The sequence below is a fragment of the Mustela erminea genome, chromosome 13, assembly GCF_009829155.1.
Source record: "Mustela erminea isolate mMusErm1 chromosome 13, mMusErm1.Pri, whole genome shotgun sequence".
In the NCBI taxonomy this organism is placed as follows: Eukaryota; Metazoa; Chordata; class Mammalia; order Carnivora; family Mustelidae; genus Mustela; species Mustela erminea.
The window spans coordinates 50,198,319-50,219,764 of NC_045626.1; the positions used below are offsets into that span (position 1 = coordinate 50,198,319).

The window sequence follows — 21,446 nt, forward strand, 5'->3', positions numbered from 1 at the left end:
GTTAGTATCACAATCTCAGTGCTTGCTTATGGTTTAATAAAACACATTTAGAATCAACACCATGTTGCTGAATTAATTAAAAACACCATTTGTAGTTGTATTTGCTGAGTAAAATATGAGTCACTGATTTCAACAGTTCATTCACTCATGCAATAAATGTTTATTGAATGCCTACTGAATAGATATTTGCCAGATACTGTACTAGGCACTCTAGATACTATTAAACAGTGGACACAAGGAAGTATACTAGAGATTCAGGCTCAGAAAGGGAAAAGTTTTCCAGAGAGGATGAGGTTTTCTGGTTAGAAAATATTTCCCCATTCATAATATGCTCTTGTTTTCCAATACCACTACCTGATTTCTACTTGCTTAAAAAATGTAAATTTTGGAACTTAGAAACATTCCTCTTCAAAATGGCTCTTTGCTATAATTTCCAAATCCTGCTTATCCCTTATCTTCTGTCCCTCTGGAGTCATGTTTTAAACATATTGACCTGGGTTGACTTTCCTATTTGTTTCATGACTCTACTGTGTGGTGCTGGGGTCCAAGAAAGGGTATTTGATGGCCCAGTCTCTCTGCAGGCATGCAAGCACTGAGATAAGGCAGTAATTCCAACAGTGAATTTCAATGCTTGACACCTAGTAGATAATAAAAATTGGCTGGGTGTTGGAATACCACACTGTGCCAAAGATTTCATTATCAAATTTAAACCCCTATTAACAATGGTACCAGTTCACCCACATTCTGATGAACATAAATCTATTTCTTGCTTCATTTTTCTTTGTGTTTATATATGTGTAATAAAGCAATGGAAGTGGAAAGCAAGAATCCGTCTTAAAAAGAATGGGCATGGGGAGCTGAGAAGACTGAATAACAGACTCGTTTAGAGATCATGGCTGTATATTCTAGCTAGTTAGAATTCTTTCCCCACTTATTTAAACATCAGCTTCCTGACAGCATCTTGGTATGGTATTTGAAATATTACCTGTATAAATATATGCCTATAAGTTATTGGAACTTTGCCAATCTAGAAATAGGGAAAAATGCATTAGTGATCAAACCACTTAGGGTTTAAAGAGTGTGACTCATGGCCATCATCCTTAAATCATATTCTAAGTGCTGTAAGCTCTTAGTGAAGCTTCTTGCATCATGGACAATAGCTACCTTCTTCAAGAAGTGATAATAATGGCTCTCTTTCTCCCACAGTACTGGAATTCTTTAATTTCCTTGGGTACATAGGCTGGAATCATATTTCATCTAGTAGGAATTTATGTGGATAAATAAGCTTTACTTTAAAAAGACGACTACCTTGGAAGACTGATTTTAGAATGAATGCTGCCAGTCCTATTGCTTTCCTTCTGTCACCTCACTGAAGTGAGCCACCCTGAGAGTTTGGTGGGAGAAGAGAGGAATATGGTCTTCTTGGTGAAAGGGGAACAGGCTGGGAAGGTCCTGAGTACAGGCTTCCGGAAGGATTTTTCATTTTGTCTCAACCTGAATTATCTAAAAAAGTTTAAATCCACTTAATACTTTTCCTGTATGGTATAGGAAGCATATGAATTAAATAGAAGAATGTTATATATTGTCTGACATGATCCGACATCCGAGTGTGTGTAACTTTTCTGGCAGTGGGTAGCAGCGGTATTCATTCATTCATTCATTCATTCATTCATTTTCTAGCTTTATTAAGATATAATTGACATAAGGTGTACACTTAAGGTGTAAAATATGATTACTTGATACTGGTATATTTGTATAGACAGTACTCTTAAGGTGTCAAATATGATTACTTGATCTGGGTATGTATGTATGTACAGTAGTCCCCTGTCGGCCGCAGATTCGGTTTTGCTTTCCATCGCTTCCGTTATCCTTCTTTCTGACGAATCATCCGAAGCTGAATAGTACTCCACTTCTACATGCCAGCGCCTCCGTCGTTCTCCTGACTTCATCTCATCTTGCAGGGTGAGTATGATACAGTAGGATACTTTTGTATATGGTTGGAATTGTTCCATTTTATTATTAGTTATTGTTGTTAATCTCTTACTGTGCTTAATTTACAAATCATACCTTATCATCGATATGCACGTATAGGAAGAAACATAGTATAAACGGGGTTTGGTACTATCCGTGGTTTCAGGGATCCCGCGGGGGTCTTGGAATGTTCCCCGTGGATATTGGGGGACCCCTGTTTTGTGAAATGATTACTACAATGGGGACGAGTTGATATTTTCATCGCCTCACCTAATCACCATTTGTGTGTGTGTGCGCGCGTGCGTGTGGTGGGAACATTTAAGATCTGTCTTAGCTACTTTCAAATATATAATACAGTATTTTAACTATAGTTACCATGCTGTACATTAGATTCCCAGAACTATAAGAACTTATTATCTTATAGCTGGAAGTTTGTACCCTTGTACCATCATCTCCCCATTTTCCCTCATCTCCAGCCCTAGGCAACCACTATTCTATTCTGTTTCTGTGAGTTTGGCTTTTTTAGATTCCACGTGTAAATGACATTAGGCAGTATTTGTCTTTCTCTGTGTGGCTTATTTAATGGCTTAGCATAGTACCCTCAAGGTCCATCCCCCTTGAAGCAAATGACAGGATTTCTTTTTTATGGCTGAGTAATACTCCATTGTATGTATATACTACATCTTCTTCTTTTTTTTTTAAAGGTTTTATTTATTTATTTAACAGAGAGAGAGAGAGAGAGAGAGAGATAAATATCACAAGTAGGCAGAGAGGCAGGCAGAGAGAGAGGAGGAAGCAGGCTCCCCGCTGGGCAGAGAGCCTGATGTGGGGCTCCATCCCAGGACCCTGAGATCATGACCTGAGCCGAAGGCAGAGGCTTTAACCCACTGAGCCACCCAGGCGCCCCCTACTTCTTCTTTATTCATCTGCCAGTGGACACTTAGGTTGTTTTCATGTCTTGGCTATTGTGAATAATTCTGCAATGCACATGGGAATGCAGATATCTTTTCAATACCCTGTTTTCATTTGCTTTGGGTATGTATAGAGAAGTGAGGTTGCTGGATCATACAGTAGTACTATTTTTAATTTTTGAGGATTCCCCATATTGGTTTTTTTTTGTAGTGGCCAAACCACTTTACATTTCCACCAACAGTGCACCAGGGTTCCTTTTTTTCCACATCCTCACCAACAATTGTTACCTTTTGTCTTTTTGATAATCGTCATCCTAACAGGTGTGAGGTGATATCTCATTGTGGTTTTGATTTGCATTTCTCTGATGATTAGTGATGTCAAGCATCTTTTCACGTGGCTGTTGGCCATCTGTATGTTTTTTATAGAAAAGTGTCTATTCAGTTCTTCTGCCCATTTTAAATTAGTTTTTTCCCCCCTATTAGATTGTATGAACTCCTTATGTATTTTGGAAATTAACCCCTTATCAGAAAGATGGTTTGCAAATATTTTCTCCCATTCTTTCTCCTATGCTTTTTCATCTTGTTAACTGTTTTTTTTCTTTGCCGTTTAAATGGATTTCCTGGAATGAATAAGGTCAGTGTTTATGAGTCTTGCATGTGTGTTTAAGGCAGTGGTTAATGTAGTTGAAGAGGATCTTTCAGACACTGAGAGCTTTTTTTAAATCTTCAAGAGGGAGTGGTTCATAAGAAAAGATTTTATTTTCAAGCATACATCGTATGATGAGCCAAGATGGGCTAAGTGGCTCTATTTACCTCCTTCTAAATGAGTAACTTCCAGGAACTTGCAAATATTTAACCTTGGACTGCATTTTTAATTTGGGGGAAAATATATATATTTAATTTAATTTAATTTAAAAATTTTTTAATAAACATATAATGTATTTTTATCCCCAGGGGGAAATATATATTTTTTAAGATTTTACTTATTTATTTAGCAGAGAGATAGAGAGCACAAGTAGGCAGAGCAGCAGGCAGAGGGAGAGGGAGAAGCTGGCTCTCCAGGGAGCCTGATGCAGGCCTCAATCCCAGGACCCTGGGATCATGACCTGAGCCAAAGGCAGCCGCATAACCAATGGAGCCACCGACGTGCCCAAATTTTGGGAAAGTATTTTCTACCTTTCCCAAACTCTTCTTGAGTGTGAGGCCTTATGACTAAAGATTTTTTTATAAACCCCAAATTGCTATGATTTTCAGCAAGACGTAATGAAAAGAGCATTACCGACCTAGGCATACAGACCTGGGCTCAATTGCTTACTGCTGCATGAGTTTAGGCAAGCGTCTCACACTTGCTGATTCTCAGTCCTCATTTGTAAACGTAGATGGTAATAGATACCTCAGAGCCTTGTTATAAGAATAGTGACGAGGTACATGTAGTTGACTGCACGTTCGTATCCTCTGCTGAGTTCACCTGTTGAAATTCTAACCAGTATGTTGCTAATAGGAGATGGGGCCTTTGGGAGAGAGTTGGGTCATTCAGAAGGGTGGAGCCCTCTTGAGTAGATTAGTGGCCTTATAAAAGAGACCCTAGGGAGCTTTCCTGTCCTCTTCTGCCTAGTGAGGCCACAAGAAGAAGTTACGACCTGGTGTGACCAGTCTGTGACCTGGTGGGGAGAAGGCTCACAAGAACCCAATCATGCTAGCACCCTGATCTTGGACTTCTACAGTAAAGTGAGTAGCAAATAGTAAGTGCTCAACAGGTGTTCACTTCCTCCTCTGTTTTCCCAGCCTGATGCAGCACAGAGTAAAAGGGAGAGTTTTCCTTTACTTCATGAATTTGAGAACGGCACCATGGGTTGGAAACACCATACATTAAAAAAAAAAAACACAACTTTTTAACCAAGCATAGCATACGTGCAGAAAAGTCTACAAATTATAAGGGTACCAGTGAATTGTCACCAAGTATTTACACTCATTTAGCCAGTATCAAGTTGGAGAAATTATCAGCACCCCAGAGGACTTTCCCTCACAGTCTTCTTCCAAAGGTCGTTGTTTCTGTCTTTGAACAAATATTTTGTCTGTTCTTTAAAAAATAAGTAGAATTATACAAAATGTGCCCATCTGTCTTATTTCCTTCACACAACATTGTATTTGTGTTTAATCTACATTTGTGTTTAGTCACAACACTGTATTGTTTTTAATGTAGATGGTTTGTTCTGAATCACTGAATTTTCAAGCCAGTCAGGATCAGAGGGATTCTTTTATTATCCTGGTCATTCATCAGAAGTGAGGACTAGAGTTGTTAAATGATTTACTCAAATTTAAAAAACTAGTTAATAGCAGAGGTTCAGTTAGATCCCAAGTCTCCCAATAAAGTATCTGTAGCAGTAGCCTACACAATCAAATCCACACCCCCCCCCCCCCCAAAAAAAAAGAGGTGCAGGAAATCCAACCTTAGCATGCGTGGATATGTCTGAATCCTAGACTTGGTGAGTGTACCATCATCTTTGGGTCTGATCTGATGAGAATGTCTAGATTGATCTTCGTTTGTCTGGCTGTTCTCATGGCATGAAACAAGTGGACATTTTAGAGGATCAGGGCCAAGAATAAACAGTAAGAACCATCTACACCTAAACTTTCCTGTAATGATGAGACATTATTCTAATTTCAGAAGTTTCTAGTGCAGATTCTATAATTTCTAATACTTAAAAAAAAAAAAAAAGATTTATTTATTTATTTATTTGACAGACAGCAATCACAAGTATTCAGATAAGCAGGCAGAGAGAGAGAGGGGAAGCAGGTTCCTTGCTGAGCAGAGAGCCCCTGGGCTTGATCCCAGGACCCTGAGATCATGACCTGAGCTGAAGGCAGAGGCTTAACCTATTGAACCACACAGACACCTCTCTAGTACTTTTTATAGTCATGATTTGGATCTGTCCATCTAATTCTGAGTCCTCAGTGTACATTTTAAGGCTAATTTACTTTTATTTAACCTTATAAGTTCATTGGTGTTCCTTTATAATATCGTATGTTTGCAAATTTATAATACTATACAGTACATAGTACACACATGTCAGTATCATTCAGAATGCTCCTAATTGGATGAATTCCTCTGGAGACCCACTATTCGTTTATTTATTTATTTGAGAGAGAGACAGATTGAGAGAGCATGAGAGGGGAGGTCAGAGGGAGAAGCAGACTCCCCATGGAGCTGTGAGCCTGTTGTGGGACTTGATCCCAGGACTCTGGGATCATGACCTGAGCTGAAGGCAGTCACTTAACCAACTGAGCCCCCAGGCGCCCTGGAGACCCACTGTTCTTGATGCAGCTCCCAAACCTGCTACAGTGCCTGCAATTCTATAATTAAGGGTTGTCCCATTAGGTTCAAGTAGTATTTGAAGTTCTATGTTAAAATGTATATGCATTGGTTGTGAGTGACATGCTTTGTGTCATCGGTTGTCATCAGTGTACTTTCTGCTATAACTCAGAGATAGGACAAATCCATTTGAATGGGCTGGAAAAGGGAGAGGAATATTTGGTTGGAAGCTGCAGTAGGGTGGAGGTAGGACAGTTTTTCCCAGCAGAAAAAATTTAGCTGCATCTCATATTACACAAAATCCTACTCAAAACCAGTTTCCCTTCTTTAATCATTGTCATCCCTTAACAGAGAAAAGGGTTAAGAGCTCTTGTGGAGGTGCTGAAGACGGGGTGGAGGGTAGGGATGGGAAGAAAAGCCAGGAGGACCTTAATTTCTCCTAATTCTTAGTAGTTCAGAGCCTATTCTCTTGAGTTTGAATGTTGATTCTTCCGTTTGTTCAGTGTGACCTTCACAAGCAACTCAATTCTTTGTGCCTCAGTTTCTTTGCCCGTAAAATAGGGGTGATTTTAGTATGCCCATAAGATTCTTATGAAGATTAAATATTCTGTATAAAGTGCTTAAGGTAATGGACTAAATAGTAATATTATGATTATTACAGCTTCTACAACTTCACTTTTCTCATCAAATAGTAGCTTCTCTGTAATTCTTATATCTCTTTATGCTCCAAAATTATACTTTTTAAAAGGAATTCCACTTAAATAAAAGTACCTTAAAGAAAGATAGTGGCAAAGGAAAGAAATAGCCCCAGCTGGGCTCTAAATATATGATTTGACTTGCTTGATTATATAATAACATAAATAGGGTGTCAGTTCTATTTATCTTCAGGTCTATTAGGCTAGAAATATTTCTTTTACCAGAATAATGAAATGAAATTTTACTATAATGAAATGGTAGGGAAGCCCTTAAAGCTCCTTCTACTGAGTTTTTTGTTGGTTTCAGCCTTTCTTCTTCTGTGTGTTTTATCCAAGGGATACTTGGTACTGTGTACCCTTGGACAAGTTACTTAATCCCCCTGAATCGTTCTCCACATTTACAAAATGGCAGTGGCAATATTTACCTTGAAGAGTTCCTACTGGGAATAAGTGGAATGATTTAAACAAACCATTTATCCCAGTTCCAGGCACATCCAGTATACTTAAGGAATGGATGACGTTTTCCTTTATGCATAGATGATGACAGGGTTAGTTGTAGTAGTCTTTTCAGTTCCTGGGATTTGAGTGTCTGTTTGGTAACTTGGTGTTACTTTCAAGTCTCTTACTGCACAAACCACTCCATTAACAAGTATTTATTGAGCTTAAACTACAAGCAAGCATGGGCCTGCTTCAACAAGGATTTTACTGATGATGTTGTACATATATGGGGATGTTTTTAAAATACATCCATGGACATATGTAAACATACATTCTAGGTTTGAAATCAGTTCTAATATTTACATATTTTTCCCCATCGTCTCACCCCGAAGCTTCTCTATTTTTAATCCAAAAACCATTTTATCATATATGAATTGTTGCCTTAGCAAATGACACCTATATCCTCTACTCAGGTAATTAGCTCAGACTGTGCTGGGTACATGTTGAACTTTGGTAGATTGCTTTGGGAACAAGAGGCTATTCAGATAGCTATCCAGACTGTGGAAATGACCCCCAAAGAAATAGCAAGTAAAATATATATACACACACTCACACATACATACCAAAGAATTATATAACTGTTTAGAGGAAAGAGCACTGGCGATATTGCAACCCATCTGGAACTCACTCTGTGGCTCTGGATAATTCTAGTGGTAGTCCTGGGTTTTAGTTCTCCACCTGTAATTCAGGGATAAGGGATAGAGTTGTTGACTGGATAAATTGGTAAAATAAGTGGAGTACTTTATGAATACAGAGGGAAAAATTTGTACAACTCTGAGTCAGTTTAGAAAAAATTATTAGAAAAGTATTGGAGAATTTGGACTTTTAGGACGCATTTTAGGAATTATCAAATAAACAGTAGGCTTGATAAAACTAGAAACATCTTGTTACTTTAGACAGTGAGTAGAAAATCACATACTGCCTTGCTCTGCTTCCCAAGTGCCAATGTTTTTTTTTTTTTTTTTTTTTTTTTTTAAGTTTTATTTAACAGAGAGATCACAAGCAGGCAGAGAGGCAGACAGAGAGAGAGGGGGAAGCCGACTCCCCGCTGAGCAGAGAGCCCAACGTGGGGCTCCATCCCAGGACCCCGAGACCACGACCTGAGCCAAAGGCAGAGGCCTATCCCACTGAGCCACCCAGGCGCCCCCCAAGTGCCAGTGGTTTAAGCAAAATCGTTAACACTGGACCCAGTTCATGAGAAGGTTACAAGTCTTTACTTTCCAGGATCATTTCTCTTTCTCTTTACATTCTTACATACTTTTATTTAATAGCACTTGACTTTGTATGTGAGCACTGATGTTGTTTATTTCATAGTTTGAAAAGTTGGAGGAATCATTTTAGGGTCGTTTTGTACTGAAAAGAAGTAGTTTACTACCAGGTGGAGCCTCCGTAACACAGAGCATTACCATCCTCTGTCCAATGGACAGCTTTAATCCTAGAAGTAGATTATATAACAAGAAAATCTAGTGTACTCTTGGAAGGAGCCCCAAATTCTTTCTTTATTATTATTTTTTTAAAGATTTTATTTATTTATTTGACAGAGATTATAAGTAGGCAGAGAGGCAGGCAGAGGTTGGGGGGAAGCATGCTCCCTGCTGAGCAGAGAGCCCGGTGCGGAGGCTTGATCCCAGGACCCTGAGATCATGACCTGAGCCGAAGGCAGAGGCTTTAACCCACTGAGCCACCCAGGCACCCTGCAGCCCCAAATTCTTTAAAGAAAGAGCTGAAACATGTGTTGTGGCCTCTCTCAATTTGTCTTCTCCAGTTGACTGGCACAATTTCTAGTCTAGTGACTGGCAGTGTTGGCTCTGGAGTCAGCCAACCTGTTTTGGCCCTGACTTCCCTACTTTCTTGCTTATCGCTGGGCAAATTTCCTTAGTTCTCTGCCTCCGTTTCATGCCTATTGATTGGGAGTAATAATGCTATCCTTGCTAGATTATTTAATTAAATGAGATAACATACATAAATAACTTAATTAACACCGGGTAAGTGGTGACCGTATCTATTGGTTCATTGAGAAAGAGCTTTTCATTTTATAGGCTATCAGGAGTTGGAAGTTGTCTATGTTACTGACAGTCATATTATAATGACTTTTTATTTGTGAAGTTAATCTGAAAGGAGCTTCCATCTAGCGTGTAACAGCCATGTGGCTGAATCAGTAACATATTTGTCAATATGTTGATGTCAAACCATCTCTTTTTAGAGGAACAAAATGGTTGGTTCTTGAAAATAAGCCTGGAGTTCCTTTTATCCTTACATCTAGCTTTGGGATCCTTTTTAAAGAATATTAAGGGGTGTCTGGGTGGCTAAGTCATTAAGCATCTGTCTTTGGCTCAGGTCATGATCCCAGGGTCCTGGGTTCGAGCCCTGCATCAGGCTCCCTGTTAAGCCCTTCTCCCTCTCCAATTCCCTGTGCTTGTGTCCCCTCTCTCACTATGTCTCTCTCTGTCAAGCAAATAAATATAATCTTTAAAAAGAAAAGAATATTTAAAGAATTGCCATTCCACATTGTCAGGCAGAATTCCCAGGTATAAGAGAAGACTATTTTTCATTCCTCCAACAGGAGAAGTGTAGGATCCCCTACCGATGCCTGGATAAGTCACTATTGTCCTGGAGGTTGTCTCAACTTGGCTGTAGTCTGTACCTTAAATAAGTGAGCCCACATTATTAATCATTCCCTGTTGATCAATATGATGGTTTTTCATTTGCTTTTTTTGTTGAAAACTTCAGATGATTTTTTTGAGCTTGGTCCTCTTTAAGAGTGAAGGAAAGGTAACAATAGACAAAAAAAATGTTTGTCACCCAAGTAATGAACCTCAGGGGATGCCAAAGAGACTTGATATAATGCCTGTTCATATGAAAATAAGTGATTGGGGTCACCATGTTAGTATTTGTCCCACTCATCTGGAGAAAAATGATCTGGTAAAACCATGAACAAGGGGCAGGGCACATCTGAGTCCTTGCCTTGGCTTCTAGGGAAGAATCAGTAGTCCTTTATATCACTCAGGTGGAGTTTATTAGGAGACTTGTCTGTGAGAGACAATATCTGTGTTGGGGTCATGGAGACCCATAGGCTCAATGATTTACCAGGAAGATGTGCAGGACTCAGTGTAGTAGTACTTATGGCGATGATTTATCTCAGTGAAAGGATTCAAAGCCAAATCAGCAAAGAGAAAAGGTTCATGGTGCAGCCAGTCCTAGGGAAGCCAGGTGCAGTCTCCAAGGGTTCTCTGAAGTGGAGATACACAGGATGCATTTTAATTTTCCCGGTAATGAATTAGGACAATGCATGTGAAAAACGCCAACCCTGGAAGCTCATTAGAGATTCAGCACCCAGGGTTTTTACTGGGTCATGTAGGCAGCCTCTGCTTGTCACATACCAAAATTCTAGACTCCAGAGGGAAAGCAGGGGTTCAGCATAAACCATTTTGTTTGTGGAAACAATTTAGGCATAATAAGCCACCTTAGTTCTGGGGGTGATGGGAACCTTCCTGAGAACCAAGTTCTTGGACACCAGCCAAAGGCCAATCTTGCAAGCAGATCTTTCAAGGGTTGGCGGTAGGGCTCACTGTGTTAACTCTTTCCTGCACTGTATTCCGTAGGCTGCCGCCTCTGGACAACCATTTTCTGTAATGTGAAAGCAGTAGTTCTCTGCATTATTCTCCCTGCAGAATTCATGGCCTCTTGTCTTGTACTCATGCATACCAGAAAGTCGACTCCACTTCTCTCTTAGTGCTATCTCCAGTAGCTATATAACTGTGGCCTGCTTGTTCAGACAGGTGGGCTGTTCATTTGCACAGAGCCCGAGTCCTGGGTAGAATGTTGTATGATGACTGGTGAATCTGGTCTCAGTAATTCAGTAGTAAAGAGGAATCTCATGTGAATTATCATCAAAGGGACTCTTCTTATTCCATAGGAATATGGAGACAATTTAGTAGTGATTAGTTTAAAAGCAACAATTTTTAATGGGCAAAATGTTTTTCATTTTAGACTAGTACCAATAGAACATTTTAGCAGTGATGGGTATGTTCACATTTTGTACTGACCAATATTTAGCCACTAACCACACATGGCTACTGAGGATCTGAAATATGGCTAGTATGACTGAGAAACTGAATTTTTAACTTTCTGAATTTAATTAATATTAAATAGCCATATGTGTCTGGTTAGTGGCTACTATATTGGACAGTATAGTTCTAGATCGTCAGTTTCGTGATTAAATGATAATTGATCTGTTGATGTAACAGATACAAGGTTGATTGTGAAGATGATGGTCTTTCTCCAAAAAAATTCCCATATTTCCCCAAGTCCTGCCTCTCTCCCCATTGGGCTTTAATTCTTCTCCCCATGGTCCAAACCTTGGTTCAGCAGCCTCAACATTCAAAGCAAGGATATTGTTGTCAAGTGTTTTCATGGCTTGAATAACAATAATAAAATATCAGTAATCTGTAAGAGGGACAGAAGGTTTCTTACAGTACATCAATATTACAGACCAGGTGGGGGCATTTGGAACCTTCAATTATAGATAGTCTGATAAAACAAATTCCTTGTTATAGAGAAAACTTTTGAATAGCTTTTGTTCTAAAAGTAAGTGTGTGCCATAAAAATCATACGTAATTATAAATTTTGTATTCTAGTTTCCCTGGGAAGCAGACTCAGATTTGTGTTCAAGTGGTTTTTATAAAAACGGGACTGGGCAAGGGGGGAGGACGAACTGGGATGCAGTGACAGCCGATCCCATGGTGCACTCTAAAGAGGGATCGCTTTTCGAAGTTGTCCCAGATTGAGGCAGAAGGACCTGGCCTTTGCATCATCAGCCAGTCACTGTGTGCTGGCTGCAGCCCCTGGTTCGGGGGAGGGCAATGCCTGTAGAGGGACAAAGCTGCATGCTTTCATCAGACCACACTCCCAGTGCCCCAGAAACGAGCAGCACCTCAGCTGTATCACAGCAGCCACTGGAATAGATTCAGTTTTCATTTGGAAGGGAAACCTGCCTGCTTTCCCTCTGCTGTAGGGCTTTTGCCGGGGGCTGAACGACGTCATGGATTAAAAGCAGAGCTTGGGAATCGGTGTAAGTCCTGCACTCTGTGATTTTGGTCAAGTTACTTAGTCTCGTTAGGTCTTAGTTATTTATTTATTTATTTTTTGGCCTAGAAATTGAGGATGATGCTACCTATTTATATGGATTGCTGTGGGAATGGAAAAGCACTCAATAAACGGTCACTGTTGTTATGATTCTAGAAATTTTATAAGACAGAACTTTTGGGAGTAAGCATTTCCCACTAGGAGCACAGTGGAGTTGAGTGACAGTTTTTTGCAACAGAGGATGAAAAGGAGCTGTGCTTTACTAGTCGGTGCTGAGGTACTCATGCACCTGCCCTCTGCTTCTCTTAGCCTTCCTCTTTGCTTGGCAGAAGGGCCCAGAATTGGGATAAGCGAGGTTGAAAAATCCAAAGTAGGAACAAGGCCACTATTATTTGTAGATTGAGAGGGGAGAAAGGCTACTTGGAAAGCTCTCAATCCTTTACTCAGGAGGAAACACAACCAGGACATTGTAAGAGGCTTGCTTGTGTATGTTGAGGTTAACAATGTGCACTTAGAGACTTCCTGAAATGCTTCCTCAGCAGGTACACACCTCATTCAGTTCTAGTCTTGTTTCTGTAATCTTGATGGCATGCAGTGTGGACATAACCCTTTACCACTTTCAAGCTCTCCATAATATTCACTAATTAATTTATTTCATAAAAGAACAGTCTTGGTGGTCCAGCTCTCCATTCTTGATACGAATTTGTTGTACAGCCAGGGACACACTTTATAACTGTGTTAACATACTTTTTCAAGCTGTAGTTCCAACTGTAGGAAGAAATAGCCGCCAACCCCAGCCCATGTCAAATTGGAGGCTTCCTGCCTTTGCTTTTGTGACCTTCCTTCCCTGACCTCTGCATATGTTGATTCCCTGAGAGAGGGTATTGTGGTGCAAAGCAGAGTCGCCTGGACTTGGATTGCACAAACTGGTAGATTTTAAAAAGTAGAATTGGTTTTCTAAATGAGGACATTAAAAAAAAAAAAAGCCATTGCTATCTTTTCTCACCAACATTTCATAGAAAGGAAAATTTTAGCAGAATGCAATAAGGAAAATAGTACTCCGTTTAAAGCGGAGTACCTTCAACTTCATGGAACTCTGCACCCTGTACATTTTCCTTTTGCCTCTAATTGGTGCAAACCTCCTCGTGGGCTGGGCCTGGCTCCAGGGCTGGGAGTTAACCATCAGTGGGCTTACACACCCTTGTTGTCCTCAGAGCCACTGAGCCCCAGAAGGACAGTGGTCAGAGCTGTTTTTTAAATCACTATCCAGAGTACACACCATCTTATATATAGGTACACTATACATGGTACACTGTAACTATACACATTGACATATGTAAGACAATGCTTAGCACATTTTGGGGACTCTACATATTTGTTGAATAAAGAAATAAAGTGACCTTGGCCAAGTCACAGAATTGCTGAGGCTCAGATCTGTACAACTACATCTGTGCAATCCCTTCTGTATGGTTCGTAAAACTAGAAAGGCACGTTGGTTGCCTGCCAATCCTCTTCCATTTAACAAACAAAACCCAAAAGCTAGGACTGGAAAGGAATGGTACAGTGGTTTCTGTTGCTTTCCCTCTTTAAAGAATAATTTAACTTTGTGGGCCACAATGACTTTTTCAGAGGTTTTTGTAATGTTTATCTCCTAAAGGAAGGTATTGATTCTTTACAGGTGAATTCTGCTTTATAAAGGACCCCAGGTGAGGAAGGGACCCCCCCCAAGGCTGAATTGTTTAATTTAAAAACAGTGTTGGAGGATGGGTAGCCTTGCTATAATTTTTATTTAAAGTCCTAGATATTAACTTTTAACAACTGTTCTGTTTTTTCTTTTCCTAGAGAGCATTTTTTTAAAAAATAAAAGATCTATTTTATTACACATTTTGTTATTATTATTATTATTATTATTTTAAAGCATCCCATGGTCACTGTGTATAACTGAGTTTAGAGGTCTGATAAATCTTTGATGAATAATACAACAGTCACCCTAGCTTATACATATTTCAAAGCCGGTTAAATCCCAAGAGCTGGCAGCAGGCAGAGGGTTGAATACACATTATGTCTCTCTTTCCACATTCCTACTCAATCCACTTTCTTTAGGGAAAAGCTTTTTGTCACGAACAGCCAGAGGTGAGGGATGAAGGAGAGATGGATTTTCATTAAGAATAGGGGCTTTGTATGAAATTTCTTCATCTGTCTGAACATCTGATGGGAACAAGCCTTTGAAATGATCTCAGATTGGATTGTATATGCATTTTGATTTTGAACGATGCTGAGTTATGCAAACATTTCCGATTTACGGCAAATGTTTAACTGATCAAAGAATTCTTAATACAACACATTAATATGGATTATCTGCTTCTTAAAACAATAACCATAGTCTGCACCCTGTGTGTTTCTTTGAGACTATAGAGGATTTATTTTTCAATTAGGAAATTTCATGTCAATTTAAAGGTTTTTTTTTTTCCCATTAAAATTTCATTGCATTGTTTCTAGTTCAAACATGGCTGGAACATAATGATACTATTATTTGGTACCAGAAAAGTTAAAACATATCAGTAGATATGATCTCTTCAGCCTGTTGTTTCAAGAAGAGGTGATGTTTATTGAGACACTGATGAGTTGAACATATTTATAAATTGTGATATGTCACTAAAAGAGGTACTTCTTTAAAATTGTGTGAGACTTTCTGCCTGCTATGAATGCTCTGGCTGTCCTCCTGTATTACTCTACTCCCAAGAGCAGTCTGGCTCTATGCTCCGTTGTCCTTATTTTGCCTGGTGCTAAACTACTCTTGGACACGTTTTTCCAGAGCTGGGATGAGAGTCCAATTCTACTGATGTCCCCATAGATTCTGGTCTTTGGGGATGTTTGTGAATCAGAGGAGGTTGTGAAATCACACTGGTTTTCCCTTTCTCTCTGTTCAGTTCACCTCCGTGTCTGTTCTCAGAGGTTTGTAGGATGGTTTGTGGAAGCAAATGTAAAGACTGGGGTACTTTTTGTTATTGGAGGGGTGTTGTGGGGAACAGAGGAGCTCTGATTCCTTTTTCATTGTTGGCCACACTGTTTGCTAGCTGTGTGGGCTCAAACAAATTACTTAGCTATTCTTAGCCTCAGTTTTATCATCGGTAAAATGGGGATAAACATTGTCAAAGGATGAAGATTATATGAGATAATGTATAAAAACACTCACTGTAGCACTGGGCACATAGTTTCTTTATCACATGACTGTTTCTGTAATCTGGTATCTGAATTAAAAACAGAATCACCTGTGTTTTTACTACACTAAGAATATTCTTTCTCATACGTTAAAGCTAACTTTCAGGCTGCAGAGTGTGATTAGCTGGATCTGAGGACCAGTGGGTCTATAGGCTGGAATGAAGACAGCCTAACTCAAAGATGGAGTTTTAAATATGTCCTTGGAGCACCTGGTTGGATCAGTTGGTGGATTATGTAACTTGGATCTCCAGGTTGTGAGTCCGAGCCCCACATTAGGTGCAGAGATTACTTAAAAATAAAATCTTTCCAAAAAAGTCCTTGTCTAGGTCACCCTAATTTCATTTAGAGATTGCTTAAGCAATCTGGGGCTTGGAGAAATCTCTTCTTTATGAAAGAGTTCCATATTCAACCCATCCTCAAGTGGCAGGGATGTACCACATTGTTTTTTCCTTGCTGCTGTGAAGTGGAACATAGTGTTGAGAGGGAAGAGACCGAAAAAATAAGAGCTAGAAAATGCTATTCTCATCAGTGTATAGGTAGCTAGGTTTCTCGCCTCCCAGCCCTGCCACCCCATTGCCTGCTCCTCACCTTCCTTCACTGTGTGTTTTCACTGAGCCACAGAGAAAGTCCCGAAAGGGTTAACGCAAATAGGTAAGAGAAGTAACTGTAAAAAAAGAACAACCTGGAAACCCGAAAGCAAAACTAGCTCCAAGTCAGATATTAAGGCTGTGAAATAATTAATCAAAATCTCTTTGGAATTCCTTTTAATGTTTTATGAAAAAAGATTGAAAGGCAAAATTTTCTTCACACATGACCAATTGGGTATAGTATTTGTGTTTATTTTTGAACCCATGCTGGCTATCACTGTGCAGAACAAAATATCATGGTGTTAACCATGGATCCTTAAAGCTACACCTCCTCTTTGGGTGGCTCTGTTTCGAAAGGGAGCTCTAGGCGTCTCTTAATTGTTCAGGCAGATTTGGTGTTTTGAGTCACCAGGAATTTTAATACACTGGGTGGCTTAACGAGGGAAAATAACTGTTTGGTCTTCATGGTGTGCTGGGTGTTATCTTCTAGATGATGTTATTTACACAACTGTATATTTTTTTCATGTAATGAACAACAATAACTACCCAATTTCAATAGCAAATATAATGATAGCTAATAGAGCTTACTTTGTGCCAGGCCTGTGTTAAGTGCTATGTAATCCATTTATAATAATTCATTATAATACCAAATTTCATTTTCCTACTAACTACTTTTATCCTTATTTCACAGAAAAGGACCCTTAGGCTTGGAGAGGCTAAGTAATTGACCCATTAAGACACAGCCAGCAAGGGACAAAGATTTGAATCTCAACAGTCTGGTGTCTAGTCTGGGTTCTCTAACTACTACTTAAGTTTCTAGGTGTTTGATGTAAGCTGAGTCTTGAATTAATTTTTCCTAAATTTATTTAAATAACTTTGAGACCTGCAGCTAAATTTGACTATATTCTCTGATGTTTTTCCAATGTTCACCCCCTACCCCAGACTGACAAGTTATTGTTACAGGTAGAAGGATGTGTCAATAGGGCACACCTCAGAGATAAGGAACATTTGCTTCCAGACCACCTCAGTAAAGTTAATTTTGCAATAAAGTGAGTCAAATTAATTCTTTTGGTTTCTCAGTTGCAATATTATGATCTGGTCATCAAGATGACCAAATATATATTTCTCATGTGTATTTGGTCTTTCTCTAAAGTCCTTGGCTTATGGCTTCTAAAACCTTTGGAAATTTCCTGTGCTAAAGGTGTTTTTTGTTACGTTAATGAGGCAATTTGGAAACTGCCTTTAGGTAACTAAAGATGGGGCTGGTTTCCTGGAGAACCCATCTTGTGCTTGGAGGGGTGGGACTGAAATTTCCCAAACTTCTGTAAGGGAGAGAGGCCAGGTTGCTTTAACCAAGGGTCAATGAGTTAGTCAGTCAGGCCTGGGTTTAGAGAGCTTCTGGGTAGTGAACACGGGGGGTGTGTGTGTGGGGGAGGTGTGTGGAGAGTGTCATGTCTGGAGAAGGCCTGGAAGCTCTGTGCCCCTGCCCACGCGCTTTGCCCTGTGCATCTCGTCCATCTGGTTGTTTCTGAGTTACATCCTTTTATAATCAACTGATGATGCAGTAAGTAAAATGTTTCTTTGAGTTCTGTGAGCTGCTCTAGTGAGTTAATTGAACCTGAGGAACAGGTCCAGAGAACCTCTGCTTTATATCCAGTGGGTCAGCAGTTCACGTCACAACTGGTCTAGCATGTGATTTCTGAAACCCATGGAAGGGGTTAGTGGAACCTCCAATCTGTATCCAGTTAGAAGCACAGGCAACAAACAGCCTGGGGCTTGTGATTGGCACCTGAAGTGGGAGGCTGGACTCAGTTCAGTTAGGACTGAACCCTTACCCTGTATAATCTGATGCTACCTCTGGTTAGATAGTTTGCACTGGGTTGAATTCTCGGACACCTTGCTGGTGTCCAAGAATTCCCTGATGTTGTGTGAGTGGGAGCCCCACAACCCTGGCCCCCAAGTTGGAATTGAGTCTAGAAACCCTAGAAGACTGGTATATATAAAAGTTATGTTTATGTTATACTGTAGTCTATTAGGTTTATAATAGCTTTATGTCTAAAAAACAATGTATATATCTTAATTTAAAAATACTTGATTGCTAAAATATGCCAACCATCAGTTGAGCTTTCAGTCATAATATTTTTTGCTGTGGAGGGTCTTGCATCCATGTTTAGAGTGACCGACTCTTCAGGGTGATGGTTGCTGAGGGATTGCGTGGCTGTGGCAAGTTCTTAAAATAAAACAACGATGAAGTTTGCTGCACCAATTGACGCTTCCTTTCATGAACAATTTCTCTGTAGTGTGCGATGCTGTTTGATAGCATTTTACCAATAGAACTTCTTTCCAAATTGGAGTCAATCCACTCCAAACCTGCCACTGCTTTCCCAACTAAATTTTGGAATATTCTAAACACTTCACTGTCATTTTAACAGTCTTCACAGCATCTTCACCAGGAGTAGATTCCATCTCAAGAAACCACTTTCTTTGTTCATCCACAAAAAATAGCTGTTCATCTGTTCAAGTTTGATCATGAGCTTGTAGCAATTCAGTCACATTTTCAGGCTCCACTTCTAATTCTGGTTCTCTTGCTGTTTTTACCACATCTGCAGTGACTTCCTCCACTGAAGTCTGGAGCCCCTCCAAGTCATCCATGAGGGTTGGAATCAACTTCTTCCAAACTTCTGTTGATGTTGATAATTTTGACCTCTTCCCATGGGTCATGATGTTCTTAATAGCATGTAGAATGGTGAATCCTTTTCAGAGGTTTTCAGCTGACTTTGCCCAGATTCATCAGAGGAATCAACATTTATAGCAACTATGGTCTTATGAAATGTATTTCTTAAATCGTAAGACTTGAAAGTCAAAATTACTACTTGATCCATGGGCTACAGAATGGAGGTTGAGTTAGCAGGTGTGATAACCACATTCATCTCATTGTGCATCTCCTTCAGAGCTCTTGAGTGACCATTACTATTTTGAAAGGAATCTTCTTTTCTGAGCAGTAGGTTTCACCAGTAAACCATATTGTCAACAGACACACTGTTATCCAGGCTTCATTGTCCATTCCTAGAACACAGGCAGAGCAGATTTAGCATAATTCTTAAGAGCCAGAGAGTTGTCAGAATGGTCAGTGTCACTGGCTTCCACTTAAAGTCACCAGGTGCTATAACCCCTAACAAGAGAACCAGCCTGTCCTTTGAAGCTTTGAAGCCAGGCATTGACTTCCCTGTTTTAGCTATGAAAGTCCTAGATGGCCTCTCTTTCCAATAGAAGGCTTTTTTGTCTACCTCGAAAATCGGTCATTTAGTGTAGCCACCTTCAGTAGTGATCTTTGTTAGAGCTTCTGAATCACTTGCTGTGGCTTCTCCATTAGCACTTGCTGCTTCACCTTGCATTTTTGATGTCATGGAGGCGGCTTCTTGCCTTAAACCTCATGATCCACCCTCTGCCAGCTTCAGACTTCTCTCCTGAGTTGCCTCACCTCTCTCAGCCTTCCCAGAATTGAAGAGAGTCAGGGCCTTATTCTGGATTAGATGTTTGCTTACAGGAATGTTGTGGCTGCTTTGATCTTCTATCCAGACCACTCAAACTTTCTCCACTGCAGCAATAAGGCTGCTTCACTTTCTTATCATTCATGTGTTCACTGAAGTAGAACTTTCAGTTTCCTTCAAGCACTTTACCTTTGCATTCACAACTTGGCTAACTGTTTAGTACAAAAGGCCCAGCTTTTGGCCTATCTTCCTCACTAAGCTAAATCATTTCTAGCTTTTGATTTAAAGTGATAGATGTGCAACTCTTTCACTTGGGTACTTAGAGGCCATTGTTTCGATATTGTTGTGTCTTAGGGAATAGCGAAGACTGGGGAGAGGGAAAGAAAGAGATGGGGCAAGGGCTGGTTGGTGGAGCAGTCCGAGCACACATGACATTTATTAATTAAGTCTGCTGTCTCCTGTGGGCCCAGTTTGTAGTGTCCAGGCAATAGTAACATCAAAGATCACTGCTCACAGATCACCGTAACAAATATAATAATAACGAAAGTCTTGAAATATGAGAATTACCAAAATGTGACACAGAGACATGAAGTGAAGTGAGCAAATGCTGTTGGAAAAATGGCACCAGTAGACTCTCTCATGAGGGTGTCCACAAACCTTCAATCTGTGAAAAACACAATATCTATGAAGCACAATAATGTGAAGTACAGTAAAATGAGGTATGCCCATACTGCTTAGGCATCCTGTTACACATGTGATTGAAAAAAATATTTCATCTTGATCCATAGTGAGAATTACACTTTCATTACACTTTGTGATCCGTATACATCTATATGTAATTAAAACTTGACACAGTACCTCTATTACCTGGGACTTATTCTGATATTGCCTATTTAGTTGTTTTTCTGTTGTATTCCCTTCCCTTCCCTTCCATTCCATTACTTTATTCTATTTTACTAAAACCAAGCTTCTTGAATCAAGTAAATATCACTTCTTACTAATGGATCAGAGCCCACATTTTTGAAAAGCAGTCCTTTTGCTGGATAACTTTTTCTATTCTTTAGACATACTCTGCACAGTGTTACACGTTTCAGCATCTCTCTAGAGGATTTTTCAAATTGTAGCAAATAGTCAAGGTGAAATTGGTGTTAGAGGACTTTGAAGAAGGTGGCATTCTCTCTCTGAAAGAGGTCAAGACTCCAAAGCCAGCTTGCTCTGGACCACTAAGAATACTGACCTTAGAAGCTGGGTCCAGGAGGATAATACCTAGCATGGTACAAAGTCCAGCGAGCCAGTGAAGAGAGACTTGAAAGCCTGACCAGCTTGCGACAAGGGTTCTTCAAGAGTATTCAAGGGCGAAAGTAATCTTGGATTTTTAATAGCTCCTGAAGCAGAAATATACCTCCCACCCTTTAGCAGCACATTGAAGAGAGCTGGAGTGGCTCGTTGTTGTGACGTTAGTTGGGGCGCTGTTGAGGACTGAGAGTTGCTGACATGTCGATCTGCTGGTTGTCTGGTGTTATGGGCTGCTATCCCTAGCAAACACTGTGAAAATAAGATCGAAAGTGGAAGTTAGGGAAAAATACTTGCAGTTACCTACAGTCAGCTATTTGACATTCTCAGGCAACACATTGTTGTTTTGTTTATTTCTTATTCCCCTTTCTGGTTGTAAC

The 21,446-nt window shown here is 39.9% G+C and overlaps 1 long non-coding RNA gene across 1 annotated transcript in view; it reads left to right on the plus strand.

The window, feature by feature from the left end:
• The first annotated feature begins 4,503 nt into the window (after nt 1-4,503).
• Nucleotides 4,504-21,446, plus strand: part of LOC116572342 — a 306,140-nt gene continuing 289,197 nt past the window's right edge. The window contains exon 1 of the long non-coding RNA XR_004278242.1: nt 4,504-4,610. This is a non-coding gene — a long non-coding RNA (uncharacterized LOC116572342). The remainder of the gene's footprint in view (nt 4,611-21,446) is intronic.